At 44.9% G+C, this 10,404-nt stretch overlaps 1 long non-coding RNA gene across 2 annotated transcripts; it reads right to left on the bottom strand.

The window, feature by feature from the left end:
• Positions 1–2,359: 2,359 nt before the first annotated feature.
• LOC120847873 lies at positions 2,360–9,938 on the bottom strand. 2 transcript variants are annotated; one of them, XR_005717484.3, is made up of 3 exons: positions 9,347–9,930; positions 2,585–2,804; positions 2,360–2,461 (listed from the first exon to the last, which is right to left on the bottom strand). It is a non-coding gene; the product is annotated as an uncharacterized LOC120847873 (long non-coding RNA). The 2 variants fall into 2 exon arrangements; XR_006076716.1 differs by lacking the exon at positions 2,360–2,461 and having other exon boundaries at positions 2,600–2,804; positions 9,347–9,938.
• Between the last annotated feature and the right edge of the window lie 466 nt (positions 9,939–10,404).

Below are 10,404 nucleotides of genomic sequence, written 5' to 3'. Positions count from 1 at the left end.
TCTGCAAGAATGATAAAGTTAGAAACAAAAGCGTCTTATGCATTATCCACACCAGCGATTACGTCGAGTCTGCATTATTTAAAACGAAGAAAAACGTTCCATGGTTCCCTTGGGCGTACTTTCCCCGTCGCGCCGGAGAGAAGCCCGACTACGCGGTGCACGGCCGCTCTATGGGAGCTTTCTGGTTTTCCTAATTACTAAACTCACCAACTCAGGCAAGAAACATAAAAAAAAAAGAAGTGCAGCTACACGCGCACTTTTTTTATTTAATGGGGACTAGCGGGATTGGGACAATAACGGAGGAGCCCCTCTCCCTGCTACTTTCCCGCAGTGCTTGCCTGCTAAGGGAGAAGCTCCCTTGTAATTATGCGGGCACGTAGGGTTGGCAATCGGGTCAGCTGAACACAACAACAAAAAAAAAAAAAAAAAACAGGACACGAAGGAAATGACTGGACAAATGGACCGCTGTTTGTCCAGTCCTTTCCTTCGTGTCCCGTTTTTCCGTGTTCAGATGACCCGATTGTCAACAGTATGTACCAACTAGCCCAACTAAAACCCATAGCACGAAGGGTGTCCGGTTTTATTTTCCTCCCCTGCTTAGGTCAGTGTTAATTTTATTGAGGGCGACTAGTGTGTAAAATGAGTGAAATATAATTACCTAATTAAGCAAGGAAGTAGGAAACGGTGCAAAAATGCATAACAAAATTTGGAAAATGTTTTGATCGCTTCAGCCTTTGCACACTATCAAAAAGGCAGCATTGTGAGAACTTATATCTTGCATAGTGCTTGCCAATAGAGAAATAAAGGCTGAATTAACAATGGTGGAAAGCCATACTTAAAAAAAGGAAAAGCGCAATATTTGTATCCAATTTTTTTAAAACTCGATCTTGAGTTGGCCATTTCACACCTTTTCTATTTTCATCCTTGTTTTCCTTTTAAATACCTAATAGCCTAGGCATGTGCTGTGAAGCCTAAGGTATATGTATTTTGATTTTTTTTAACATACATCAGTTAAAAAAAGAAGCTGCAGGTACACTAACCAACTGTGTTTATATAGCCCAACGTTTTGTGGCCTGCTTTGTTCACGGGCGACTTATTTGGCCGGGAATTTGTATATCTCTCCTCCTTGTCGCTGCCCTTTAAATCATTCTCCTCGCTTTGTTGCACCCTGAAGCCCATGGATATAACTGCTTGGGACGGTACCGATCGACCTGTTCTGGTTGTTTTTTGTATGCTGAATAAGCCATAACTATAAAAAGTCGTTTTTTCAGTTCCTTCCGAACCTGGAAAAAATTACTCTTTTAAGAGTCATGGCATATTCAGCAGCAAAGAACCTGAACCTTCCCAAGCAGTTATATTCACAGGCTTCTAGGCATTGCAAAAAGGAGAGATTGATTTAAAGGCAGCGACAAGGAGAAGAGAAAGACAAACACCCAGCCAAATAAGTCACCCGTGAACAAGTAGGCTGCAAAACGTTGGGCTATTTAAACACAGCTGGTTAGAGTACCTGCAGCTTCTTTTATTAATACTCACCGAACCAGGCAGAATTTTGCCAAAATGTTTACTTTTCAGACATACATCTGTTGAACGTAACTATTGTTATTATACTCGAACATGAAAACCTTAGTCCTCCCAGTGCCAGAAAGCAACAGCTTAAGGCTGAACTCCATAGAGCGAAATATGCGACGAATAACTGACGAATGACGCCCTACGGCATGCTCACTTTGCGCGGGACGTAGCAGCCGCTGTGCCGATTCTATGCGCAGAACAAAAGCCGCCGGGCAAAATTAATTTTTCACACCATATTCGTCCCATGGAGTTCAGCCTCTATGGGTAATAATGCATATGCAAGTACAAAAGTTTCCTCGTAAATAAAAATAGGCTATCCCCCTTCAACTTGAAACTGACCTCCTAAGTTCTCAGGTACACAAGGGACTAGGAGGAGGTTCACAAAGCAATACATCTAGTTTACAGGCGTGAGCCCTCAGAATTTTCCATGCCAGCGGCAGCTGCCAGACTGTCAAATTTTACTTTGGGAACAGTACATACTTTATGGCATGAAGGATCATAGATGGATGGATGGATGGGATCTTTCAAAGTAAATAATTCTCATTACCTACAAAAACAAAAATACTGTCAACTTCAACAGTTTATTTAGTACTACTTTATGGCATGAAGGATTATAGATGGATGGATAGATGGGATCTTTCAATGTAAATAATTCTCATTACCTACAAAAACAAAAATACTGTCAACTTCAACAGTTTATTTAGTACTACTTTATGGCATGAAGGATCATAGATGGATGGATGGATGGGATCTTTCAAAGTAAATAATTCTCATTACCTACAAAAACAAAAATACTGTCAACTTCAACAGTTTATTTAGTACTACTTTATGGCATGAAGGATCATAGATGGATGGATGGATGGGATCTTTCAATGTAAATAATTCTCATTACCTACAAAAACAAAAATACTGTCAACTTCAACAGTTTATTTAGTACTACTTTATGGCATGAAGGATCATAGATGGATGGATGGATGGATGGATGGGATCTTTCAATGTAAATAATTCTCATTACCTACAAAAACAAAAATACTGTCACAACTTCAACAGTTTATTTACACAAACACACTGCACCATTCCAACTTTTATTCAAGTGGTAACTAGCAGGCAGGACCAATGCCCTTGGTTCCGAGATGACGATGAACTGGGTGACAGGAACTTAGTGCTACAAGTCACAACTGAAGCAGCTTATTCAGAGTGGTGCCCAGGACACCAATGGTTGGGTTCAAGCTGGGCTGCAAGAGAAAAGAATTGTCACAGTACAAGCACCGTAACCATCAGTTTTAGACCATGTGGAACAGACATACACCACTTCAGTGCACTAAGAAGTTTGTTACTACTTTTAAAAACAAGAACTCTTGGATAATGATCCCCTAAACAAAGCGAATTGACAGCAAGGAGCTTTACAAGTTAGTTTGAACATTCAACAAGTAATCAAAATTGTTGGGAGTAAAAACATTTGAATATAGGTCATCCTAAATTTTGAAGTGGAAGGAAAGGAAATTCGTACAAATATTTAACTCGTCGCATCATTTGTAACCCAGGTTAAAACTCATCTGTTGATCATGCTGGCAACGTCATCTTATGAGCATTAAGAATGGCAACTGCATGCTTTCGTACCGAGCGAAAGCATTAAATATTGAACAAAATAGCACATTAGTTCACATAAAAATAGTGCTCGAGGCATTTTTGATCATAATCACAGACCACTATTGTAGATCTTTTTTTATTAGGAATGTCACTGAAAGCCTGTTCATTTTTGTTATAAATATTCACTCTACCATGAAAAGGTAAACTGGCACTGCAATTGACCCTTTAGCAGTGGTATGCCAGAGTAGTTCATAACATTACTAGACACAAAGGACACAAAGGCGCACAAACTGGAGTTGACACAAAAATAAAGCATTAGATTGATTGTCCTGTCATCTAGCTGTTATGTAAAATTGCAGGTATCATTAAAGGGGCCCTGCAATCATATTTAAGCGTCTACCTTTTTTGCGATTTCCACATCTCTTGGGGTTCGGGCAAGCCAGCGGGCACGGAGAGAATAACTAAATATCAGTGCGTCCCATTTTAACCGGACGACGCGGACACCTTCTCTACCTACAAAGGCGACCCGCGGTGCTGAAAGTGCATGCTATGTGTCGCGTTTGATCCTGGCCTTAATACTGGTCAGAGCTGCCAAAAACTTCTTTCTAAAACCGCGAGCTCATAGTGTTGGCAGCCACTCTTAATTAAGTCACGAGAGCTTGTGCCGCCGAGATGTGCCCCAGAGCAAGGAGCTAGTGTTTGTAGCCTTTCTTGCGGTACATCATAAGGTGAAACAGAGTATAGCGGTGAACGTAGAAAGGTCCCGAATGTACCCGGCGCTGCTGCGGTCGAGGATCCGACCGGTTCCGAAGGCCTTCGGAGCTGGTTTGGCAGTATGGCAGCGCGAAGTGGCTGCTGTTCTGAACTGATCTTTATCCCGTGTTTGCTGTCGTTCGTGGCCAATGAAGTGTCATACTAAATTAGTGTTTAATCTCGCAGCAAATGCAACGCGAGCCACCCTGGGTGCCCACTTCATACAGCCTATCCAGAACATGCTTTAGTGGTGCCCTCTCGAGCCGTTGACACGGAGTGCAGCAGCGGTGAGCGCTCGCTGAGCTCACTACCCCTCCTCTAGTTCACGGCCACTCAAGTGACCAAGGACGTCATGAAGGAGGTGTTTTTTTGCTTGTTTTAGTAATTTGAATTTGCCTATACCTTTTAGAATAAAGCGAGATTCAAATAAAAGAAAAGTTTTATTAAGTTACTATGTCCAGTGCGCTCAGGTTCGGTGCGAATTTAAAACTTTCAGCCTTTCCACTCTGATGAAGAAGGAAAGTCAGCGGCCGTCCATTACAAAATGCTGTATGAGGGGGAGGGGGGGGGGGTCAGGCCCCATGGGCCCCCTTTCCCCTGGCTACGTGCCTGGTGTATCACTACTGGGTGGTGCACGTTACCCCAAGCTAGCGGTTGTACTGCACTCGCTAAATTGCTCATCTACAGCTGGGAGACTCGTCGCCCTCTGAGGCATACCAAGTTCTAGGCTGTATAAACATACACACAACCCAATTTCGGATCTTGATGACGCAAGTCCGCTTCCGGCTGAGCTGAGCCCTCTTCATTCAACGCTTGGTGCTATTGCTGTCGTTTCTTCCTACTAAAGGCTATGGTTAGGGTTCCGCGTTTTCGGTGTTTTTTTTTCTTCACGAAATCGGGGGTATTTTAATTCGGGGTTTAATGTTTTCCTGCAGATTCCGTGGTTTTGTTTAAATTGGTTATGACTTCACCAATTCACACAAAAAACACTGAATCTGTAGGAAAAATGGAGCTGCCCCCCCCTCCCCCCAAAAATGCCCCCAATTTCCCCCCCAAAAAAAAGTCTTAGGCACGGTCGCGGAGAGCACGAGGAGTGAAACTCACGTGACTTCCTGCGAACCCACTTTTAGTGACGTAGGTCGATGCCTGCCTTCTGACCGCCCCGACACCTTGCGGTACACTGTTACGTCACAGTGCACTGGCGGGAACTTTGAATTCGGCCTCGTATTTCTATTTTTATAAAAAAACTACGCAACTCTTCAGTGAAACAATTTTTTTGTAATGTCCTGGCATGCCATTTCAACGCCTAGCATGAAAAAAATAAAGTTTTTTTTTTTCCGTGTCAGAGGCCCTTTAAACATGTTTGCACGTCGCCTGTTTCCTAAAGACAATACTTTGCATGCTGCGAGGGAGCATGCTGTTCGACGGGGGGATGGTTGGTTGCGCAAGAATACTGACGTCCCTTGTTCGGCACACTTCTAAGATTACTGCTTTGACACAAGCGGTCAAGCGAGAAGACTTCGACCGGGTAGCATTCCAACTATGTTTATGTTTCCTTCATTTCCAGCATACCTGCAGAAAGCAGTGAGTATCATAGTGACTGTAAACACTTATTTTGTATTTTAGCTAGTTTCATCTAAAACTCGAGACGGTGCGCTTATAACAGCCATGCATCTGCAAAACAAGTATTATAAAAAATTTTTGCGAGCTTGATATTTCTGTAAATTCTCAAAGTGCCGGTTTTGGTGATCGGTCAGGTGCACAAATTTCCGAAATTGTGAGAGGGACGATACGTATTCATTACCACGGCGTGGATTATTTGCAATAAGATATCCGAGAAAAAAGAATCCAACGTTAAGCGGCTTTAGAGTCCTTTAAAACAAAAAAATAATTGTTTTGTTTTCGTTGTAATACGCAGCCCCAAAAGCAACAGATGCTGCTAGCACCCCTATCAGCGCAGCCTCTTTTTTTTGCCCTGAACAAGATGACTGCCGATTTGTTAACTTGGTGGCACCCGGTTGCATGGAAGAGAGCAGGAGACCGCCACTCCAGAAGTCTTATATTTCAATTAACGCGGTAAGGCCATCGCAGTCGTGCTTCTCACTGCATGTGCGCGCTCGTTTCCGTAAAGCCGACCTGCATGTAAGCGATTTAGCGTGCGACGAGACGAGCGATGGAGATTTCTCACTGTCGCCCGTTGCATCGCTCAGTTTTCGGGATTTCTAGAAAACGTCGCTGCATGGAAGAGACGGCTTCGCCGTCTCTTCCATGCAGTTTGCCTCGTCGTGCGACTGACCGAGCGACAGCGAAGCGGGTTGCCGTTGCTCGCCAAAGCGCTTACATGTGGTTTATACTCAATTAATTTACAAGCACACAACGTTGAACCATTGGCGCCTCGATTTTAAGTATAAACTGTATGCAAGTGATTCGGCGAGCAACGAGAACGAGACAAGTGACGGTGACCCGCTTCGCTGTCGCTGGGTCAGTCGCGTGACGAGGCAAACCGCATAAATATGACGGAGCAAGCGACCAGGACGGTGAGCGGCGTTTTCTAGAAACCCAAAAACCGAGTAACACGACAAGTGACAGTAAGTAATCTCCGTCGCTCCCCGCGTGCCTTGTCGTCTCGTCGCAAGCTAAATCGCTTACATGCGGGTCGGCTTTAGGGAAACAAGTGTGCACATGCAGCGAGAAGCACGACTGGATAGCCTTAGTGCGTCTGTTGAAATTTGCATATGTCGCAATAGTGTTGACTGCCCTTTATTAGCGAGAAAAACGCTAGAACGGGATGAACTTATATGGTCTCTGAAACCATAATCTTTTATCGTCGATCCATTCGCTGTCCGATTCCATTTCATAAATACGAAAATACAAGAGCTGTGTTGAAATATAGATATCAAATGATTAAACAAAAGCCCGAAATATTAAAGAGACACAATTTCAACGTCAAAAAGACACACAATTTCAGCGCGGAATGTGAAAGAACACGAAAGCAAAGCTCCGGTAGTGGCCTGTGCAGCACACAACGCGGGGGAACGGCGAGAAGCTGAAGGTCGGCTATGGCGGCAGGGTCACGTGACATCAAGATGCCGGCGCCCATGAAATGTTGCCTGAAAGGGTCTATAGCTATGCTTTTCTTGTCTAATAAAGCATCATTGTAACAATTGTGCAACTTTCTGAAGTGCTTTTCTAAAGTGCCATTAATGTTATTAACCCACGACTAATTAGCCACACATACTGTGAACAACTTTATTTTTGCGGCCACAATATTTCGCAAATTTGGAGAATATTTCATGCGCAGAAAATTTTGCGAGGAGTAGTGAGCTATATATTCTTTACCATATATTGGTGGGATGCGTTTTTTGCAGCAATTTTTAAGTCAAGAAATTTGTGAAAAATTAAGTTGCTTACAGTAGTCGGGTACGCTCATTTGCCTCCCAAGCCTTTGTAGGGCCTGACAAGTCAATCCCCTTCACCGTGCTATGCTGTACTAGAATCTAGTACACCATAACCGTGCAAATTCACGCCGCTCTTCCATCAAGATTCAATTTCTCGGAAGGAAACCGAAAAAAAAACTCGTCCCCTCCCCCGGCCGGTGCCGATCCCGTCATCTGAATGCAACACAGCGCTTTGGCATCGCCACTGGGAATCGCACAGTGCCCTTGCTTCAAGCAAAATGGCAGCCTTGTTTCCACCTAGCCTAGCAACACATGCATTTTGTACTCTCGAACCAGAAGAGAGGAAAAGGGTCCATTCTCTACAGTGCTTACTGGAAGCACCCACATTTGCAAAATCGTCCACTGACAGTGAGAGTACTTCCCCTATTTCAACAACTATAGCATCAATGTGTATTTTTGCAACAGGTGTACATACTGTTTCACATCACGTCCCACCGCAGCGGATGCTCCGAGCCATCTCAGTCAACCCAGCTCTGCGAACGTAGCACGTAATATGCTCTACGCATGTCACCCTCTTCAAGGTCAAGTAAAGGCCTGGTCACACATACAGAGGAGCGTTAAGTTACCGCTATGTGAGCGCTCCAAAGAGCGCTCATGTGGTGCTTCCTTGCGCGTGACTTAGTTCTAATATAGCGTGCAATCAGCGTTTTAGTAGCGCTCCTTGCACGACCGTTATTGCTGCAGATTAGCATGTGTACTGATGTTCAGGTTCCTGTGGTTGGGTGTGCATCAACAGTACGTACCATGGCGGACATGCGGGATGCTGAAATAGAAACGCGACAAATGCCCTTACATACAAAATTAGTGCATATGTGTGTGGACAACTTAACGCCCAGAAGAGCCTTCTGAGTGCGCGAAATCTTTCGCCACCGAGATATCGACGGGTATCCGGTGAACCTCGTTCCCAGGCCGAGGGACCGAGACACAGAGCTCTTTCGAAGGTGATTATTTTTTAATTGCGCGTCTTTGAAACCAGGATCACGTATGTCGAATAGAAAGTGATAAGGTCGTACCCAATCAATTAGTCGCTCAGAGTCTATGACTCTGAATCGTCCGCCCGACCCTTTGCTTGAAAGGCGGCTCTTTTACTTCCTCTTCTTTCAGTGCCAAAGAAAAAATAACAATGGAATCGCCGTGCATGCACTGTTTCGCAGCCGCAATCACGGCACAAGGAGCGCGCTTACACTGCGTTGCTAAAGCGACAACCGAGCGCTGCTTCCAGCGCTCATGAAGCGCTAACTGAGCGCTCCGCTGTATGTGTGGATCAGCCTTAACACTCACGGGGCCTTGGATTGGCTCCGATGGCTCGTAGGTGGTGTAAAGCCCCTCTTATCCTGGGAAAAGCGGCACCATTCATTCTTGTGGAAATGCTCGAGACTTGCGTTGCGCACCACCTTCTAGGAAGAACATGGCGTCTGAAATTTAGCTCAGTGCTGCGCTGTGCTGCCGTGATCTTCCCAAGGGCTGCACGTAGCACGTACCTTGTGCATCGGCGCACCTTGCACTACTTTTGAAACGTAAAGGGGCTTTAAGGTGGTGCAGTTGGCAACGGTTGCCCCGTGGCCACTGTTGCGAGAGCAAACTGTGGTTCAAGCTCAAAATTGTGAAGGTAGGCTTGTTAGTCATTAGATTAAGGGCTTGGGGAAAGTGATTATGTGACTTCGCCCATTACCTGGCCCACCCTTCTGTTGGGGCTTTTGTAGGGATGCGACAAAGAGTATTTTAAGCATAATAGATGTCAACATAAGAAAGATATAATAACAATGTCAGCATGCAGAGCATATTATGGTCTTAACTGGACAAGAGGTTAAACCTATGAGCCTACCACTGCAAATATTTCATGCTGATCTATATAGCACACAAACTGCCTCTGCTTGCCAAACGTTTACCCCTGCATCCTTATTTTCAGAACGAGGGTGGTGTGCTGCAGTAATCAAATGACAGATGAAGAAATAAACTTCACCATATCGACTGACCTCACTGAAGTGAGCGCCTCTATCCTTCAGCATCCCGCTCCACTCCCGGCTGTTCGATGAAACCATGGCCTGCCTTGTGGTTCCTGCAGAAAGTGTTCGTCTCCCGGGCATCCTTGTTCTTTCCCGCAGAACCTCGGCACGTCCACCGCGGGCTGCTTTGCCTCGGGAGGATGACCGTCAATCCAGCAGTCATGACGAACAGACGCTTAATCGCCGCTAAAGAACGAATCGACTGAATCTCGACAGCCACGTCTGGTTTCAATAGGAAAATGCCGAAGGTCTTTCCACAAGAAACCCCAGTTGTCCCAGTCACGGAACCCCCAGATATCAAAGCACGTGGTACACCCGAGTTTTGGGCTAATTACAAAGGCAATCGGAATCTCGCGAAAGAAATAAATACGTGAAAAAAATCAACAAGACACCAAGAAGGGAAGATCAACGCTCAGAAACGAGGGTTCACGACAAATAGAGGTGGACTTGCGAAGGTTGCAGGAACACCAGGAGCCGAAGAAAGTAAACAACGGTCAAAACGCGGGAAACCGAAGGGATTCTCCCGCCCCTCATCAAATGTAACACGTGACATTACACATAATAATTATTTCAGAATGCATTTCATATATCTAATATAATTTCATTTCTACTAATTTAAAATTTATATAAATAACCTTAACAAAATAATTCACTCAATTTATATAGACACGTGACTTTTTCTTAATAGCCAATCACAATTCTGGGTCTACCCAACGCTGGGCGTTGCGTAGACCGGGTCGACGCAGACACTGCCTTGAAAAAAAGATACTATGGCATCCCTGTTGTGAAGGTCCTTCCTGCCGACCCTCTGTCCCCGACGCATGGATTACAGTAATAAAGTTTCGCCTAATATCACCCAAACAAAGACCTCGTGGATTGCGACCTGATATTGCCAGCACAGGTGCGAGCTCTCCGAGAAACAGCGAGCCCGAGACGAGTCGCAAGTGTACGAAGTCTGGATCGGCACAGCGAGGCCACGTCTGGCCTCCTTCCTGAGTTTCGGATCCCCAGAGCAGCGCGTTACGTTC

The sequence above is a fragment of the Ixodes scapularis genome, unplaced genomic scaffold (assembly GCF_016920785.2).
Source record: "Ixodes scapularis isolate PalLabHiFi unplaced genomic scaffold, ASM1692078v2 PGA_scaffold8__174_contigs__length_109621045, whole genome shotgun sequence".
Lineage (NCBI taxonomy): Eukaryota > Metazoa > Arthropoda > Arachnida > Ixodida > Ixodidae > Ixodes > Ixodes scapularis.
Note: the sequence above shows the minus strand (reverse complement) of the source record. Positions and strands in the feature narration are given on the sequence as shown.